Raw genomic sequence first — 21,586 nt, 5'->3', positions numbered from 1 at the left:
TTTTCTCGTGGGGCCAATCATCATGATGAACATCACTTCTTGCCCAATACTACTGTACCAAGCACCACACAAGACAGAAAAATAAAGCACTATGCTGCCGGAGGAAAAGTCATTTAAGCAACTGACTGCAATTGTCAATGTAGTTTCTTACAGCCCTGACCACTACCTATAACAGTTCTAGAGGGGCTCTTTAGTTTGGGGCTTTTTAAAAAAAAATCCAATGACCAATTGAAACTGACCAAATCACAGCATTAAAAAAAAATCCAAGCGGTTTGCTAATTATACTCATTACAAATATGGAGCAGAGGTATTCTAGTGTCATATTCCAACATCTCTTGACTAAAGAAATGGTGGAAATTTTTAAGCAATTCTCAGGAAATATTTGTTTTCAACTAGATTTTACCTCCATCTTATTCAGGCTCTACGCGTACTCCTTCAAATTACACACTTTATTTTTATCACACACCAGTTTGCCCTGGAATAACGGTTTTCTTAAGAGTAATTTAAAGGAATTCTCATCAGTATCTGTAATTGCTCAAGTTCAGATTTTTAATGACATCACTCTGCCTATGGGTCTAGCCTTCCTTGAATACACTGAGCTGAACCTACCATCAGCTTTTTACTCTTGCAGATCAGCACCAGTTTGCACACTTACGGCTCTTTGCATATTTCTACTTCTGTGTTCTCCCATACTGAGGCTTTTTCAATGAGATTTATATCCAGTCCTACTGGGGAAGAAATAATGTACAGATTAAGTGTAAACTGAATTTCCATGGCTGTAGAGTAGGTACATGTTATCGTTTGACATATATTGCCAAGATGCTTCTTAGAGGAATAGTAACCATGTTCCCAGAAATGTAGATGGTGCCTGTTTTCCCATAGCCTCCCTGACACAAATAGAAATTTCTTTTTACTGTGGGTATCTTTGGACCTATCCCATTATCACATGAAAGTCACCATTAGAAGAATTTCAAACATCTCTATAGATGTTGATGGTTTCTTTTTTAATTTTAAATTTATTTATTTATTCTAATTTGTTATACAATGATAGTCTAATGCATTTCAATTCATCTTACACAAAGAGAGCACAAGTTTTCATGTCTCTGGTTGTACTTGATGGTTTGTTTCTCTTTTCAATGTAATTCAAAGAACTGAATTGAAAACTAACTTTGAAATTATTTCTCCTAAGTATAAAATCAAAGAATTTGTAATGCACTCTGTTCTTTTTCACTTTGAAGATAAATCAACAGTTTTCAAATCAGAAGGAAAAGAAAAACATAATTGATCTGTCCCCTCTTTGTATAATAGTTTGGAGTTTTATGATTAAAAAGCACTGCTATTTATTGGTAATCAAGAGGCTCCCTTACCATGCAGCACTGGGTAATTCTTTATTTCTAAGACAGATGATGTTCAAAAGGTAACCAACTAACCTTTATATGAACCTGAAATTTTATTTGTTTTAAAAGATTACCTCTTTCAAATATTATCTTGAAAGTCCACATCAATGGGCCTCCTTTCATTATCAGGTTGAGTTGAACTCCAAAGTTTCTCAAAGTAGGAATTTAATTAAAAATTCTTCTCTTTATATTTATTCATAAAGTAAATCTGGGGTATTTGTTCTTCATCATTGTACTTCTTAGTTAAGAGACAATTCAAGTCATTTTAATTTTGTGGTATATCACCTGAAGGTCACTTTAATAATAGAGTGTTTTTTTATACTTCTAATAAGTAAATAAAAATTAACCAGGAATTATCTGATTGTCTGATAATCTTACAGTGTTAACATTGCCATATGTGGGGCTGGGGATGTGGCTCAAGCGGTAGTGTGCTCGCCTGGCACGCGTTTGGCCCGGGTTCAATCCTCAGCACCACATACAAACAAAGATATAGTGTCCGCCGAAAACTAAAAATAAATAAATAAATAAATATTTAAAAATTCTCTCTCTCTCTCTCTCTCTCTCTCTCTCTCTCTCTCTCTCTCTCCCCCTCTCTCTTTAAAAAAACATTGCCATATGTTAAAATATAATATATCAATGATTATTAGAGAAATAGAAATTTAAATGACAATGGATATTTTACAAATATTACTCTAGGAAAAACTAGATAATTCTTTATAATGTGTCAGCAATGAAGCTGTAGATAGGAGTGCAGAATAGTGTAGCCATGATGAAGAGCAGCCCATCACTACTTAGGTCAATTAAGTATACTCCATCACCCAGTAACTCCAATTGTGATCACAAATCTAAAGAATTTGGGGGGTAAGGGGATTGAACCCAGGAGTGCTTAACCACTTAGCAATAGCCCCAGCCCTTTTCATATTTTATTTAGAGACAGGGTCTTGCTGAGTAGCTTAGATGCTCAGTCTGGCTTTAAACTTGTGATCCTCCTGCCTCAGCCTCTTGAGCCACTGGGATTACAGGTGTGCACCACCAGAAAGAAACCAAAAAGAAACCATCAAGAACAACCAGAGACATGAAAAAATTGTGCTCTGTATGTATACTATGAATTGAAATGCATTCTACTATCATGTTGTATAAATATAACACTAAAGTACAATCTGCAAGAGAAAATATGACTTCATTAAAATATAAAAATTTCAGTCAGATAGGATGGTGTAACTCAGTAACTCAGGGTGCTGAGGCAGGAGGATTGCCAAGTTTGAGCAAATTAGCCTCACCAAATTAGTAAGACCCTGTCCCAAAAATAAATAAATAAAATTAAATAAAATAAAAAGACTGGGGATATAACTCAGGCAAAATACCCCAGGTACAATCCCAAGTCCAAAAAATAAAAAGTAAAAATAAAAATTGTGTGTACACGTGTGTGTGTGTGTAAATTTCTTCTCTGTGAAATACACCGTTAAAAGAATGAAGAAACAAGCCACAGAGCAGAAGGAAAAATCTGCAAAAATACATATCTGACAAAAGAGTTGTATCCACAAAGATTTCAAACTCAACAATAAGAAAACAAGCAATTCAATTGAAAAATAGAATATATGAACTGACATCTCTATAATGTAGGTACAATGAGACATTCTGCCTTGCTTAGATCCAGAGCAATGGAGTCCATGGACTGTATCTCTGAAACCATGAGTCCAAATTAACTTCTCCTCCTTGAAGTTGTTCTTATCATATATTTTGGTCACAATGATGAAAAGCTGACTAACACAGCAAATAAGCACGTGCAAATGTTGTGGTTTGGATAAGAAGTGTTCCTCAAGAAGCTCATGTGCAGGACAATGCAGGAATGTTCAAAGTGAAAATGATTAGATTTTGAGAGCTATGATATGACCAATGAATTGACTCATTTGATAGATTAATAATTTGAAGGGACTATTGGGTGGTAACTGTAGGCAGGTGGGGCATGACTGGAGGAAGTAGGTCTCTGGGGATATACCGTTGCTATTATATGTTGCTCCCTTGGCTCTTCCCTTTCTCTCTGCTTCTCTGCTAGCATGAGCTACACAACTTTCCTCCACCATGATCTTTTACCATGACATTCTGCTTGGATCCAGAGCAATGGAGTCCATAGACTGGACCTCTGAAACCATGAGTCCAAATTAACTTCTCCTCCTCGAAGTTGTTCTTTTCAGATATTTTGGTCACAGTGATGAAAAGCTGACTAACACAGCAAATAAGCATATGAAAACATGATCAGTATCTCCATACTATTAAGGAAGTTAAAATTAAAACAACAATGAAATACCACTACACGCCTATTAGAATGGCTAAAAATCCAAAACACCAATAACATTAAATGCTAGTGAGGATGTAGAACAGCAACTCTCATTCATTGCTGGTGGTAATGTGAAATGGTGCAGCTACTTTGGAACACTGTTTGGTAATTTCTTACAAAGTTAAACATAACTCTTACCATGTTGTCCTGCAATTGCACTCTTGGTATTTGACCAAATGAGTTGAAAACTCATGTTTATAAAAAATCATGCACATGAATGTTTATAGTAGTTTTATTCATAATTACAAAAACTTGGAAGAAACCAAAATGTCCTTCAATAGGCAAATGGATAAACTGTGGTACATTCACACAATGATATGACACTATGATAAAAAGAAACAAATTGCAATATATTCAGTTAACTATGTATTCAGTGATAAAAAGAATTGAGGTATCAAGCCATGAAAAGATATGGAGGAACCTAAAATAAATATTACACCATGGAAAAATCCTATCTAAAAGAGTTATATTCCATAATTACAACTATAAAACATTCTAGAAAAGGCAAAACTTTGAAGACAGTAAAAATATGGTTGCCAAGGATTAGGGAGGGTGGTATAGAGATGAATAAGTGGAGCACAGGGGATTTTTAGGGCAGTAAATATTCTGTATGATACTATGATACATATGAGAAATTATACATCTGTTAAAAACCCACAGATTATAAAATAGAAACCGTGAAACCATAAATTATGGGCTTTAATTAGTAATAATATGTCAGTATAGTTTCATCCATTATAACAAATGTACCAGACTCATGTAAGATGTTAATAACAGGGCAAATTGTAGGATGGTGTGAGTGGGTGTTATATAGGATCTTTCTGTACTTTTCACTCAATTTTTCTATAAAACTAAAGTGTTCTAAAGCATAATCAATTATTTTTACAAAGTAAAATCCAGAAAGAGTTATATAATATTTTTTTTTAACTTTCGTGTGTGTGTGTGTGTGTGTGTGTGTGTGTGTGTGTGTGTGTATTTATGTGTGTTCTAAGAGAGTTCTCTTACTGGATGTGGTGGCAAATGTCTGGAATTCCAGTGACTCAGGAGTATAGGCAGGAGAATCACAAGTTCAAGGCCAACATCAGCAACTCAGCGAGATACCTATTTCAAAATTAAAAATAAAAGGACTGCACTGTGGCTCAGGGATTAAGCATCCCTGGGTTCAATCCCTGGTATCATTTAAAAAGAGAGAGAGAGAGAGAGAGAGAGAGAGAGAGAGAGAGAGAGAGAGAAAAGAAGAAGAAAACAAAAAAAGAAAATAGTTCTATGTTGACCCAGGTTTTTGCTGCAAACTCCTGGGCTTAAGGGATCCTCCTGCCTCGGCCTCCCAAGATTCTGGAACTACAGGCACATGCCACTGTGCTTGGCTAAAATGCTATTTTTATAACAGAGAGAAATTCATACACAGAAAACAATAATAAACATTTCACAAGAACACATATAAAGAAATGATGGTCATTAAGTGCAATAGAATTATGGCCTATAAGGTCAGTGGTAATGGGAGTAGAGTACAGCAATAGAAAGAAATTAACAAAATATATGAGAGGGACATTTTGTTATCATGGACCAATAATGATAACATGCCATGAACTGAGTATGATTAATTTCGCCTATGAACTTTAAATTCAAAAAGAAATATATATATATATATATATATATATATATATATATATATAAACAGTTTTTAATTTGGACAAAAAAGCCTGAAAAACTGTCTCAGATCAGAGCACACTAAAAAGACATGACCTCTAAATGTAATGTGGTCTCCTGGTGGAGTCCAAAACAGTAGAAGGTCATTAGTAGAAAAACTAGCAAACTCCAAATGAAGTCTGGAGCTAGTTAATAGGATGTACCAATGTTTAATTCTACGTTGTAACCAGTGTACCTTGATCATATTGATGTTAACAATAGCAGAAATTGGTTGAGGGGCATATACAAACTTTTGGTACTATCTTTGCAACTTTTTGGTAAATCTAAAACTATTCTAAAATAATAAGTTTTTAAAAAAGGCTCTAATATGACAGGTGCTTATAATGTATTTTTTTTTTAAATTCCAGAAACCAAAAAGGAGAAACATTTCAAACTGAATCAAAAGAGAAGAAAAACAGGGCTGGGATTGTGACTCAGTGGTAGAGCGCTTGCTTGCCTAGCATGTGTGAGGGGCTAGGTTCGATTCTCAGCACCACATGAAAATAAATAAAGGTCCAACAACAACTAATAAAATATTTTTAAAAAGAAGAGAAGAAAAACATGTTGTTTATTTTTCACATTAATCATTGTACATTTCCTCTTCAAAAATAGTTCTATGATGATGTTACTGAAATATTGTAAACAAAGAAAGAAAACAGAGGTAAAAAGTAAAAGCAAGGTCAAAGATTAGAATGAAGAATAAGGAAGTAAGCTTGAGAGTTCAGAGCTGTTCTACAGGCAGAGCAAGCTTAGGAACCTAAAGTGCAAGGAGAAAACAACTCCTTCAGCCTCTTTTCCTGTCATTTCCAACCTTCCCCAATACCATGATGCTACTTGGAACTGAGCTCAGTAATCCAGAAAGGGACATTTTACGCTTGAGGAAAGTCATTAAAGTCTAAAAATGAGGTGTCTACCTCCTCTGCATATCCTAGATTATCTACAATTGTCTGGGTCAAATCTGGCTATTGGTGAGCAGAGAGAAGCTAAGCTAATCAGAGCAAAAGGAAATTGGCCTTACAAAGAGCACTGAATTCCAGGGAAGGTGGAGGAGGTTTCTTATGATATTTAAATCTTCTTCAACAAAATCATATGATGTTAAAAAATTCTGACATTTGCTTTAAAGTAATCCAGAAGGGGGAAGAAAGAGAAATGGCTATCAGTAAACAGTTTCTACTTGACCTTCCCCCTCCCAGGAGCTCACCATGTCACTGTCCAGTTTTCTCAGATGAAAGATGTTTAGAAATATATACATGCAGTGTCATTTTCCCTTCCACAGATGGTGGTGCTGATTCATATAGTCAAAAACTACCTGGAAAAAACGATTACTTCCATTGTTAGCACTGATTTTAATAGATCCCTGTAGCTTAAATGACTTGAAACACTGCTCTAGAGGCAAATATTAACTAAGAATTTAAAAATTAGCTTACTTTTACTTTCATGTTAAAAACCAATAATTATATAAAGCTTAAGTTTTTAAAAAACTTTAACTAGTTCTATTATCACATCAACCCAAAAAAGGTATGGGTTTTATTTCCATTTTATAAATGAGAAAATGTGAAGACCTGGGTAATTAAATAAATGGTTGAAGAGCATACAACAATTCAGTTATCTGGTTCAGTTCTTGACTCTACCCATTGCTCCACATGGCTTTCCATGCTGGTCACTGCATACTCTTGGTTCCTTTATAGGCTCAAAGCTTCCAACTTCAATAGAATGAAGGCAGATTCTGAAACATGTGGTAATAGGTTGTGCCTCTCACACCAGCAGGTGAGTATAACATTATGCTTGTCTTTCCTTGTCTTCATCCAATGTTGTCTAGCAAAAGGAAATTGGCCTTACAAAGAGCACTGAATTCCAGGGAAGGTGGAGGAGGTTTCTTATGATATTTAAATCTTCTTCAACAAAATCATATGATGTTAAAAATTCTGACATTTGCTTTAAAGTGATCCAGAAGGGGGAATAAAGAGAAATGGCTATCAATAAACAGGAATGACCATATATATGTAGAAAATGGCATAAATACACAGGGCATAGGAATGGCCTTATAAACAGTGAGGCTGAATTATGGGTATGAGGCTTCATTATATAATTTCCTTTATTTTTGTGTATTTAAAAATTTACAGATTAAAAAGTTAATAAATTAACAAATTAATGATGAAATAAATACAGTAAAATCAAGACTAGACTCTGGGAAGAAAAGTATTTAAAGTTTAGAGAATATAGCAACAATTACTTAAGGTAGGTTAACCCATCTTAATACATAGACCTTAAAAGATAAACATGCAAACACAATAGAAGCTTATTTTTCTCTTAAAAAAAATGGTTCAAGGTAGTATTCTGGACTGGAAAGAGAGAAGCTGTGCTCCATGAAGTCATTCAGAGACTCAGTTAAATGGAGGCTCTGCCATACTCAGTGTGGCTTCCAAGGTCATTTTGTTTGTCACCAGCCTGGCCATGAGAAGGATAAAAGTAGTACAATGCCCATCTCTTGAAAGCACAGTCCAGAGGGTACATAATTACTTTTGTTCACATTCCAAAAACAAGAGCTTTGTCATAGGAATCACTTAGCTAGCTGCAAAGGAAGCTGAGCAATGTGGCTTGTGGTTTGACAGGTGCTATAATTTGGGTCTGGAATGTGCACATTAAAGGCTTGGTCCCCACCTTGATAGTGCTCTTGGGAGATGGTGGAAACTTTAAGAGGTGGGGCCTCGTAGGAGGTCTTCAGGTCATTGGTTGCATGCCCTAGCAAGGAATTGTGGGACCCCACTTTCTTCCTCTCTTTGGCTTCCAAGCTCTTAGGTTAGTTGTTTTATTCTCACATGCTTCAACCCTGATGTTCTGCCTTATCACTCATCCAAAGCAATGAAGCCAATTAATCATGGACTAAAACTGTCAAAACTGTTAGCCTTAAAAAATAAATCTTTTCTCTTTATAAATTGATTACTTCAGGTATTTGTTACAGTAACAGAAAACTAACACAACAGGCATAATCAACTTAAAAGTGCAGTGGAAGAAATGATGAATTTTGATGGAAAATTATTTTTCTCTGCCATAGGATCTTTTAGGTTTGTTCATTAACATAAGGCAGAGATCAATTCATCATAATGCTTCTGAAATTTGAAAGTTAGGGTCTCTTACTTGCATGAATCCTTCTAAGGCCCTAAGAGAAGTCTGTATTAATTATCAATTTCTTTTTTTATCAATATACGAAAAAATGTTCATCATCTCTAGTAATTAGAGAAATGCAAATCAAAACTACTCTAAGATACCATCTCACTCCAGTCAGAATGACAGCTATTATGAAGACAAACAACAATAAGTGTTGGTGAGGGTGTGGGAAAAAAGACACACTCATACATTATGAGTAATGTAAATTGGTGCAGCCAATATGGAAAGCAGTATGGAGATTCCTTGGAAAACTTGGAATGGAATCACCATTTGACCCAGCTACCCATCTCCTCGGTCTATACCCAAAGGACTTAAAAACAGTATACTACAGGGACACAGTCACATCAATGTTTATAGCAGCACAATTCACAATAGCTAAACTGTGGAACCAACCTAGATGTCCTTCAGTAGATGAATGGATTAAAAATGTGGCATATATACACAATGGAACATTACTCAGCAATAAAAGAGAATAAAATCATGGCATTTGCAGGTAAATGGATGCAGTTGGAGAAGATAGTGCTAAGTGAATTTATCCAGTCCCAAAAAAACAAATGGCAAATGTTTTGTCTGATATAAGGTGACTGACTCATAGTTGAGTAGGAAGGAGGGAGCATGGGAGGAATTGACGAACTCTAGATAGGGCAGAGGAGTGGGAGGGGAAGGGAGGGGGCAGGGGGTTAGCAATGATGGAGGAATGTGATGGACATCATTATCCAAACTACATGTATGAAGACATGATTGGTGTGAACATACTTTATATACAGAGATATGAAAAATTGTGTTCTATATGTGTAATAAGAACTGTGATGCAGGGATGGGGATGTGGCTCAAGCAGTAGCGCGCTCGCCTGGCATGCGTGCGGCCCGGGTTCGATCCCCAGCACCACATACAAAACAAAGATGTTGTGTCCGTTGAAAAACTAAAATAAATATTAAAAAAACTCTCTCTCTCTCTCTTAAAAAAAAAAAAGAATTGTGATGCATTTGATGTCATGTATTTAAAAAATAAAAGCAATTAAAATTTTTTATTATCAATTTCTATATAATAAGTTAAACATACCAGCTTAAAATAATAGATTTATTATCTCATACTTTTTCTGAGAGTAAAGAATCTAGGAGTGGTACATTAGGGAGGTCTGACATGGAAATCTCATGAGATTGTAATCAAACTGTCAGCCAGGAGTGCCATTATCTTAAGTTTTGACCAGGCCTGGAAGATCCACTTCCAAAATGGTTCCCTCACATGACTGTAGGCTAAAGTCTCAGTTTCTTACCATCAAGACTTTTCTACAGGATTGTCGACGATTCCTACAACATGGTAGCTGGGTTACTCCAGAGTAGCCTCATAGACCAACTCCAATACAACATGAAGGAGGATACCAAGGACATAAAAACTAGGAGATAGGATTATTGGGGGGAAATCTTCATAATTAGAAGCTGGCTACCATCAGGTTTTAGCAATATGGTCACATGACATATTTTTATAACATTTACAAAGTAAGATTTTTTAATATTCTTTTTCCTAATAACCCTCTTCTCCAAGTTGTATTAGCTTTTGGCTCACAAAATGTGAATCTTTTTCTTATCTACTCTTGATTTGATAATTTTTAGAGCAGGACATGGTGGCACAGGCCCATAATCCTACCAACTAGGGAGGCTGAGGCAGCTTCAGCAGCTTAGCAAGATCCTTTCTCAAAATAAAAAATAGAAATAAAGAGGGTTGGGGAGCCAGGCACAGTGGCCCACACATGTAATCTCAGCAGCTCAGGAGGCTGAGGCAGGAGGTTCCTGAGTTCAAAGCTAGCTTCAGCAACAAAGTGAGGCCCTAAGCAATTTACCTAAGCCCTGTCTCTAAGCAAAATATAAAAAGAGATGAGGATGGAGCTCAGTGGGTTTGATCCCTAGTATCCCCCTGCTACAAAAAAAAAAAAAAAAAAAAAAAGATTTGAGGATGTAGCTCAATAGTAAAGTGCCCCTGGCTTCAATTCTCAGTATGAAATAAAATGGTTTTAGAACCAGATGAAACTATTCCACAGATCACTCATAATTCCTAAATTCTGAATGAAATGAATCATTTAAAAATGTATTTATTTTGATAACTGTTAATATTATCTCATTTGTACACTATTGATTTATTATCAATTATTATTTATTATCAGGATAGGTGAGATCTGGATTTGAATCCAGAATCTCTTTCTACTGAGTGGTCTTCCTTTCATAGTCTGCTCTCTGAGGTAGCTCTTTTTTGTCAGGTCAAAGAGAAATCGCATAAACTGATCTATACAAGTACTTCCAGCCAGATCTTCAAGTCTTTGAAGTTAATGTTGACTCTCTATGCCTCAAATTCCTCATCCATAAAATGAGGACAACAGTACTTACTTCACAGAGCTGTAGTGGTGATTAAATAAGATAGCCTATCTGAAGTGCTTAGAATATGCCTGGCAGGCAGCACATATCCAATAAATGTTATTCATTCTTAATATTTTATCCCTGAAAACTCACCAACCTCAGAAAGCTAATGTTAGATGGTTTCATTATATGAGCAATTTGTAATTTCATTTTCATCTCAGATAATTGTGTACATTTTGATAAGTTGGCAAAAGACAACATGAAATAACATCAAGGATGCAGAACAGTTGGAACTTTTATTTTATTTTTTTAAAGAGAGAGTGAGAGAGGAGAGAGAGAGAGAGAGAGAGAGAGAGAGAGAGAGAGAGAGAGAGAGAATTTTTTAAAAATATTTATTTTTTAGTCATCGGCGGATACAACATCTTTGTTTGTATGTGGTGCTGAGGATCGAACCCGGGCCACACGCATGCCAGGGCTTGAGCCACATCCCCAGCCCCATTTGGAACTTTTATACATTTACTGATGGGAATATAAATTGGGATAATGACTTTGGTAAATGTTTGGTAATATATCCTTAAGCTATTATGTGCATATCTTATGATCAACCAAATCCTCTCCTGACTATAAACCCAAAAGATACTAATGCTTATGTCTGTTAAAAGACATACAGAAAAATATTCATAACACTTTCATTCATAAGCCCAAACATGAAAAAATTTAAATGCCCTTTAAGAGTAGAATACAGACAACAATGAAAAAGAATCAGTCTTACCAATATGAAGTTGAGTAAAGGACATGGACAAAAAAAGTACAGACATTATAGTTCCATTATGTAGAGTCTGAAATCAGGTAAACACATTCATGATGTTAGAAGTCAAAATAGTGCCAGGCACGGTGACACACAACTGTAATCCCAGTGGCATGGGAGGCTAAGGCAAGAGGATTGTGAGTTCAAAGCCAGCCTCAGCAACTTAGCAAGGCCCTAAGCAACTCTGTGAGACTGTCTCTAAATAAAATATTAAAAAAAGATCTAGGAAAATGGCTGAGTGGTTAACTGCCCTTGGCTCAATCCCTGGTTAAAGAGAGAGAGAAAGAGAGAGAGAGAGAGAGAGAGAGGGAGAGGGAGAGGGAGAGGGAGAAGGTGGGAAAGGGAAAGAGAGAAATCAAAATAGTGCTTATTTGGGGGAGGATGATTGGGAAAGGGAGAAAGGGAGCCTCCTGAGGTACTTAAAATATTCTATATATTGATCTGAGTAGTGGCTACCCAAGAGAATACATAAGGAAAAATCACTCAAGCTTAAACTTAAGATTTATACATTTTATTATAAATCGTACTTCAATAAAACTTTTTTTAAAAGTTTGTAATATAGAAAGAAACAGGGCTGATAACATTCACATAAATTAAGAGGCTTGATAGCGACTGGAATTTATTCAAGTGTTTCATTTTAGTTAATCCTAAATCTTTACAATCATGGTTACTAGGCAGTAGTTAATGAACAACTATTTTTTTTTATTCTGGGTACAGGGTATTGAACTCAAGGGCATTCAATCACTGAGTCATATCCCCAGCCCTATTTTGTATTTTATTTAGAGACAGGGTCTCACTGAGTTGCTCAGTGCCTCACTTTTGCTGAGGCTGTCTTTGAACTCACAATCCTCCTTCCTCAGACTCCTAAGTGGCTGGGATTACAGATATGCAAAACTGAGCCCAGCTAACAACAACTTTCTTATTACTCCCTATCATATGCTGCCCTACTAGTTGTGTCAATTGTTGCTCATTTCACAAATTTTTAAGTGCCAGGTACTCTGCTAGATGATGGGACCATCAACAAGGAGCAACACAGTTCTTTTCTCCAGAGAGCGAATTCTATCTGGACAAGACAGAAAAGTAAATCAATATGTGCAATTGCAAGTCACAAATGAATTATATGGGTAGTAGAGGGTACTTCCCTCGCTGATGAAGAACAGAGCAGGAGCAAAAATCTGGAAGTGAAAGACTTATTGAAGATAGTAATATCTGACTTAAAATCAGTACCTTTAGAGCAGGAAAAGCACACTGTCCCATGAGCCACAGAGAACATGGCATAAACTATGACTTGAGAGAAGGTCAGTAAGGCTGAAATTAAAGCATGCTAGAGAGAGAAAGGCATGCAATAAATGATGCTAGAGAAGCCAATGCATGGAAGACCCAGTAAGCCCTGTGGAGGATGTTATTCCGTGGACAAAAGACTTGACTCCATGTGTTCCAAATATATTAGTCTGTCTTCAATATGAATAATGAACTAAAGGGAGACAAGATTTAAGGAAGAAAGACTAGCTAGGAGGCTGCTGCAGTAAAGTAGACTGGAAATAATGATATTTAAAACTAAGGCAGTAGTGGAAGCACTCACCTGTAATCCCAGCAGTTTGGGTGGCTGAGGCAGGAGGATCCCAAGTTTAAGGTCAACCTTAGGAACTTAACAAGACACTGTCTCAAAATGAGAAAAAAAATTTAAAAGGGGCTGAGATGTACCTCAGTGGTAAAGTGTCCTTGGTTTTAATACCCCATATCCAAAAAAGAAAAAAAATAATAAAACTAAGGCAGTAGAATATGGCATGATGGTGCATGCCTGTAATCCCAGTGACTTGAAAGGCTGAAACAGGAGCACAAGTTCAAGGTCAGTCTCAGCAACTTAGTGAGACCCTGTCTCAAAATAAAAAAAATTAAAAGGACTGGGGATGTAACTCAGTGGTAAGATTTCCCTGGGTTCAATCCCCAACACTGCAAATAATAACAACAACTTAGGCAGTAGAGATTTTTTAAAAAGAAAATTATTTCAGAAGCTAAAATGGAAAGACTTGAAGACTGATTGGTTAAGTAGATTAGAGAGGCAAATGACAAGTGGTATCTTTTTTTTTTTTTTTGTGCTGGGGATTGAATCCAGGGCCTTGTGCATGCAATGCAAGCACTCTACCAACTGAGCTACATCCCCAGCCCAACAAGTGGTATCTTTATTGGCTGGAGCAACACTTGTGAATTGTGGTGCCATTCACTGTGATAGGGAATACAATAAAGGAATATTTTGCCAATTTTAGGGATTTTGAGGAGGTGAGAGGAGGAAGCTACAGAGTTTTGATTCATCCATCCTGTGCTTAAACTGACTGAGACACTGAGGTAGAAATACTCAGACTGTAGTTGATGCTTAGGAGAGGTGACTGTCCTAAAAAAAATTAATAGGGGAGTCAGCAGTGTAGGAATTACTTAAAACTGTGAAAGTAGAGAAAATCTAAAATCACCCTTGAATCAAAAAAGTGAGAAACAGATTCAGTATAGAACAGTGATGAATACTCATTTAAGGATTAGCAGCAGAGAAAGAGGGTCCCTTGGAGATACTAAGGAGGAACACAGAGAGAAGCTAAAAAAGGGGAGATGTCTCAGCTAAGTGCTGAGTCTTCCAAAGGACCTTCTACTTCTAAAAGCTTGTCTACTTCTGGATGATGGGATACATAGTAAGATCAGTGAATCTCAATGATACTAGTTTAGCTTGGCATGTTGCTACATGCTAATAATCACAATGACTCACGAGGCTGATGCAGGAGGATTGCAAATTCAAAGCCAGCCTCAGCAACTTAGTGAGGCTCTAAAAGCAAGGCTCTAAGCAACTTATTGAGACCTTGTCTCAAAATAAAAAATAAAAAGGGCTGGAGATGTGGCTTAGTGGTTAAGCACCACTGGGTTTAATCCCTAGTGCCAAAAAAATTTATCAGTTTAATACTTTACTTCATTTATCAATAAACAAATTCTCAGGTCAGAAGCATGGTTAAGGACATACCAAGAACACAGGTATTTAGTAGGCTGTAGATAACCATGCAGATAACAATTTGGCATGTAAGAAAAATAAATCTGTATCTATAATATATATATATATATATATTATATAGATATATATTATTGTTTCTGATGGAAACAGGCTTATATAATTAACATGCCACTTGACAGCTAGTTGATATTCAAGGGTTGGGAGCTGGATCAGGGCTCAAGTATGGGTCACTGTTTAAGTGTGGGAGACACAGAAGATGAAGTAACTGTCAGTCCCAGTGTGGAAAGTCAATTTTGAACATATGTGTAATCTATTTCCTTGCTTTAGGAGTGTTGTTAAGGAAGTCAAATCCTAGGCTGACATGGTGAAGATTTGGGCCTTCTTTTTCTTCTATTAGGTGCAGGATCTCTGTTCTAATGTTTAAGTCTTTGATGCACTTTGAGTTATGCAAACAGTTCTAAGAGGAAAATTTATATCAATGAATGCCCATATTAAAAAATAGAGTTTCCAAATAGGCTTATGCTTTCTCTCAAGGCCTTAGGGGAAAAAAAGAACAAACTAATTTCAAAATTAGTAGAAGATGGGAAATAATTAAAATCAGAGTCAAAATCAATGCAACAAAGAGTTGGTTCTTTGAAAAGATAAACAAGATTGACAAACCCTTAGCCAAAGTAACCAAAAGAAAGAGTGAGAAGACTCAAATCAACACAATCAAAGATGAAAAAAGAGATATCACCACAGACCCTACTGAAATCCAGAGGATTATCAGAATCTATTTGAAAATTTATACTTCAATAAACTGGAAAATATTGATGAATTTCCAGACACATATGACCTGCCCAAATTGAATCAGGAAGATATAGAAAATCTAAACAGACCAATATTAAGTAATGAAATTGAAATATCAATAAAAGCCTTCCAAAAAAGAAAAGCCCATGGGGCTGGATTCTTTACTGTGTTCTATAAGACTTTTATGGAAGAACTAACACCAGTCTTTCTCAAATTATTCCATAAAATTGAAAGGAGAGAACACTCCCAAATACAGTCTATGAAGCCAATATAAACATAATACCAAAACCAGATAAAGAAGCATCAAGGAACAAAACCTACAGACCCATATCCTTGATGAACATAGATGCAAAAATCCCTAATATTAGCAAACCACATTTAAAAACCCGTCAAAAAAATAATACACGATGATCAGGTAGGTTTCATTCCAGGTATGCTGGGTTGGTTCAAAATGCACAAATCTATAAACATAATACACTACTTATTAGGGTTTGGCTGTGATTTGTTCCCCAAAAGCTCATGTGGGAGATAATACAAGAAGGCTTAGAAGACAAATGATTGGGCTATGAAAGCCTTAGCCCAATCAATAAATTAATTCCCTGATGGGATTAATTGATTTGTAATTGAAGGTGGGTAAGGTGTGGCTAGAGGAAGTGGTCACTGGGGCCATGCCTTTGGGTAGATATCTTGTATCTGGTAAGAGAACTCTCCCTCTCTGCTTCCTGATCATCATATGGGCTGCTTCCCTCTGCCACTCTTCTACCCTGATGTTCTGCCTCACCTCAAGCCCTGAAGAATGGAGATGGCTATCTCTGGACTGTGACCTCTGAAATCCTGAGCCCCCAAATAAACTTTCTTCCTCTAAAACTGTTTGTGTCTGGTCTTTTGTCACAGTAGTGAAAAGTTGACTAAAACACCACTTAAAACAGAATTATGGACAAGAATCACATGATCATCTCAATAGATACAGAAAAGGCCTTTGATGAAATCCAACAGCCACTCATGTTAAAAATGCTACTGAAGGTAGGGAACTACTTAAACATCATAGGAATTTGCCTAAACATCATAAAGACAATTTATGATAAACCCAAAGCCAACATCATATTGAATGGAGAAAAACTAAAAGCATTTCCTCAAAAATCAGAAATAAGACAAGGATGTCCCTTTTACCATTCCTATTGAATATAATCATTGAAACATTAGCCAAAGTGATCAGGCAAGGAAAGGAAATCAAAGGGATACAAAGGGAAAAGAAGTCAAACTTTCTCTGTTTGCTGATGAAAGGATACTATATCTAGAAGACCCCAAAAAAACTCCACCAGAAGACTTATAAATGAGTGCAGCAAAGCAGCAGGATATAAGATCAACACCCATAAATCAATAGTTTTCCTATACCCCAACAGTGATTCAGCTGAGAAAGAATTCAGGAAAACTTTCCATTCTTAATAACATTAAAAAAATGGGAATTAATCTAGCCAAGGAAGTAAAAGAGCTCTACAGTGAAAATTATAGACATTGAACAAAGAAACTGAAGAAGACCAGAGAAGGCGGAAAGACATTTCATGTTCTTGGGTAAGCAAATGTAATACTGTTAAAAATGGCCATACAACCAAAATCAATGTACAGATTCAATGCAATCTCCATAAAAATATCAATGACTTTCTTCACAGAATTAAAAAATAAATAAAAATTCATTTGGAAGAATAAGAGACCCAGAATAAGGACAGAAGGAAAAACATTTTTCCTAAGCAAGAAAAACCAAAGCAGCAGGTGTCACAATACCTGATTTGAAATTATACAGAGCAGTTAACAAAAACACCATGGTGTAATCAAAATAATACACCAACAGAACAGAATAGAAAACACAGAGAGAAATCCACATATCTTCAGCCATCTGATACTTGTCAAAGGTGCCAAAAATATATTTTGGAGAAAAGATACCCTTTTTAACAAATTATGCTTTGAAAACTGGATAGCTACATGTAGAAAAATGAAACTAGACCCCTGTCTCTCACCCTGCACCGAACTCAAATAAAAATGAATCAAAGACTTAGGAATTAGACCGGAAATCTTGCAACTGTTAGAAAATATAGTGCTCTATCATATAAGTGCTGGTACCAACTTTCTTAACAAGATCCTTAAAGTGCAAGAAATAAAATCAAGAATCAATAAGCAGATGCCATCCAATTAAAAAGCTTCTGCACAGCAAAGGGCTCAGGAGGCTGAGGTAAGAAGATCACGAGTTCAAAGCCAGCCTCAGCAATGGCGAGGCGCTAAGCAACTCAGCGAGACCCTGTCTCTAAATAAAATACAAAATAGGGCTGGGTTGAGTGCTCTTGAGTTTAATCCCTGATAGAAAAAAAAAGAAAGAAAGAAACACAAATAACTAACAAATATATGAAAAACAGTTCAGCATCTCTAGCAATCAGAGAAATTCAAATGAAAACTAAGCTTACTCCAATCAGAATGGCAATGATTAAGAATATAAACAATGAAAAATTCTGGCAAGGCTACGGGGAAAGAAGTACATTTATACATCATTAGTGGGACTGCAGATTAGTTTGACCACTAAGGAAAGAGTGTGGAGATTCCTCAAAAAACTAGGGATGGAACTACCATATGATCTAAGTATCCTACTCCCTGATATTTTCCCAAAAGATCTAAAGTTAGCATACTATAGCAATACAAACACCTCAATGTCTTTTGCAGCACAATTCACAATAGGGGAGTTATGGAATCAACCCAGGTGCCTGTCAATAGATGGATTAAGAAATTGTGATATATAAAGACAAGGAAGTTCTACTCAGTCATTAAGAAGAATGAAATTCTGGTATTTGCTAGTAAATAGGTGGAAATGGAGAATATCATGCTAAGTGAAATTAGCCAGACTCAGAAAATGAAAGGCTTAATGTTTTCTCTCTTAGGCAGAAGCTAAAGTAAAATAAAGGAAAGGGGGAGGACAGGATAGGATATCATAAAGATCAGTAACATAGAAGACAACTGAGAGCCAGAGTGGAGGGATAGGAAAGGGGAGGCAATACATAATGAAATACTCAAAAATCATGTTATGTGCATATATAAATATACTACTGAGAATTTTACCTTTATGTATAAGAAAAAAGAACCAACCAAATATAAATAGACCAGTTAAAGTAAGTTTAGAAGAGTAGAAGAAGGAGAATGAGGAAGGGGAGGGAGGGCTGGAGGGAACAAGGTGGGGATCTGGAATCGAATGAACTGAAATTGAATGAACTAAAAACAAATTCCATGCAAGTATGAGTTTTGTCAGAATGAATCCAACCACTATATGTAATTATAAATCTCTAATTGAAAAAGTACACATGCATCTGCTTGGAATGAGAATGTTATTATGAGAAAATATTATTGTCTTTTTTTGGGGGAGGTTACTGAAGACTTTTTTTTCATCTATTTATTTTTTTATTAATTGTTCAAAACATTACAAAGCTCTTGACATATCATATTTCATATATTAGATTCAAGTGGGTTATGAACTCCCATTTTTACCCCAAATATAGATTGCAGAATCACATTGGTTACACATCCACATTTTTACATAATGTCATATTAGTAACTGTTGTATTCTGCTACACTCCCTATCCCCTACTATCCCCCCTCCCCTCCCCTCCCATCTTCTCTCTCTACCCCATCTACTGTAATTCATTTCTCTCCTTGTTTATTTTCCCATTCCCCTCACAACCTCTTTTTTTTTAAAGAGAGAGAGAGAGAGAGAGAGAGAGAGAGAGAGAGAGAGAGAGAGAGAGAGAGAGGAGAGAGAGACAGAGAAATTTTAATATTTATTTTTTAGTTGGTGGATACAACATCTTTGTTGGTATGTGGTGTTGAGGATCGAACCCGGGTCCCACGCATGCCAGGCGAGTGCGCTACCGCTTGAGCCACATCCCCAGCCCCACAACCTCTTATATGTAATTTTGTATAACAATGAGGGTCTCCCTCCATTTCCATGCAATTTCCCTTTTCTCTCCCTTTCCCTCCCACCTCATGTCTCTGTTTAATGTTTTTTTTTGTTGTTGTTTATTTATTTATTTATTTATTATTGATTTTTTTTTTTATTGGTTGTTCATAACATTACAAAGCTCTTGACATATCATACTTCGAACAATAGTTTCAAGTGAGTTATGAACTCCCATTTTTACCCCAAATACAGATTGCAGAATCACATAGGTTACACATTCACATTTTTACATAATGCCATACTCGTGACTGATGTATTCTGCTACCTCTCCTATCCTCTACTATCCCCCTCCCCCCCATCTTCTCTTTCTATCCCATCTACTGTAGTTCATTTCTCTCCTTATTTTTCTTCCAATTCCCCTCACAACCTCTTTTATGTAGTTTTTTATAACAATGAGAGTCTCTTTCCATTTCCATGCAATTCCACTTTTCTCTCTCTTTCCCTCCCATCTCGTGCCTCTGTTTAATGTCAATCTTTTCTTCCTGCTCTTCCTCCCTACTCTATTCTTAGTTGCTCTCATTATATCAAAGAAGACATTTGGTATTTGTTTTTTAGGGATTGGCTAGCTTCACTGAGCATAATCTGCTCTAATGCCATCCATTTCCCTGCAAATTCCATGATTTTGTCATTTTTTAGTGCTGCGTAATACTCCATAGTGTATAAATGCCACATTTTTTTAATCCATTCATCCATTGAAGGGCATCTGGGTTGGTTCCACAGTCTAGCTATTGTGAATTGTGCTGCTATGAACATCGATGTGGCAGTATCCCTGTAGTACGCTCTTTTAAGGTCTTCAGGGAATAGACCAAGAAGGGCAATAACTGGGTCAAATGGTGGTTCCATTCCTAGCTTTCCCAGGAATCTCCATACTGCTTTCCAAATTGGTCGAACCAATTTGCAGTCCCACCAGCAATGTATAAGAGTACCCTTTTCCCCACATCCTCGCCAGCACTTGTTATTATTTGACTTCATAATGGCTGCCAATCTTACTGGAGTGAGATGGTATCTTAGGGTAGTTTTGATTTGCATTTCTCTGACTGCTAGAGATGGTGAGCATTTTTTCATGTATCTGTTGATTGATTGTATGTCCTCTTCTGAGAAGTGTCTGTTCAGGTCCTTGGCCCATTTGTTGATTGGGTTGTTTGTTGTCTTATTGTCTAATTTTTTGAGTTCTTTGTAAACTCTGGATATTAAGGCTCTATCTGAAGTGTGGGGGGTAAAAATTTGTTCCCATGATGTAGGCTCCCGATTTACTTCTCTTATTGTTTCTCTTGCTGTGAAAAAACTTTTTAGTTTAAGTAAGTCCCATTTGTTGATTCTTGCTATTAACTCTTGTGCTATGGGTGTCCTGTTAAGGAATTTGGAGCCTGATCCCACAATATGTAGATCGTAGCCAACTTTTTCTTCTATCATACGCAGAGTCTCTGATTTGATATCAAGGTCCTTGATCCATTTTGAGCTAATTTTTGTGCATGGTGAGAGGAGGGGATTCAGTTTCATTTTGTTGCATATGGATTTCCAGTTTTCCCAACACCATTTGTTGAAAATGCTATCCTTCCTCCATTGCATGCTTTTAGCCCCTTTATCGAATATAAGATAGTTGTAACTTTGTGGATTAGTCTCTGTATCCTCTATTCTGTACCATTGGTCTACCCGCCTGTTTTGGTACCAGTACCATGCTGTTTTTGTTACTATTGCTCTGTAGTATAGTTTGAAATCTGGTATTGCTATACCACCTGATTCACACTTCCTGCTTAGAATTGCTTTTGCTATTCTGGGTCTTTTATTTTTCCATATGAATTTCATGATTGCTTTATCTATTTCTACAAGCAATGCCATTGGAATTTTGATTGGCATTGCATTAAACTTATAGAGGACTTTTGGTAATAACGCCATTTTGATGATGTTAGTTCTGCCTATCCATGAACAGGGTATATCTTTCCATCTTCTAAGATCTTCTTCTACTTTTCTTTTTAGGGATCTGTAGTTTTCATTGTATAAATCTTTCACCTCTTTTGTTAGGTTGATTCCCAAGTATTTTATTTTTTTTGAGGATATTG

This window comes from Ictidomys tridecemlineatus, chromosome 3 (assembly GCF_052094955.1).
Source record: "Ictidomys tridecemlineatus isolate mIctTri1 chromosome 3, mIctTri1.hap1, whole genome shotgun sequence".
NCBI classification, from domain to species: domain Eukaryota; kingdom Metazoa; phylum Chordata; class Mammalia; order Rodentia; family Sciuridae; genus Ictidomys; species Ictidomys tridecemlineatus.
Note: the sequence above shows the minus strand (reverse complement) of the source record.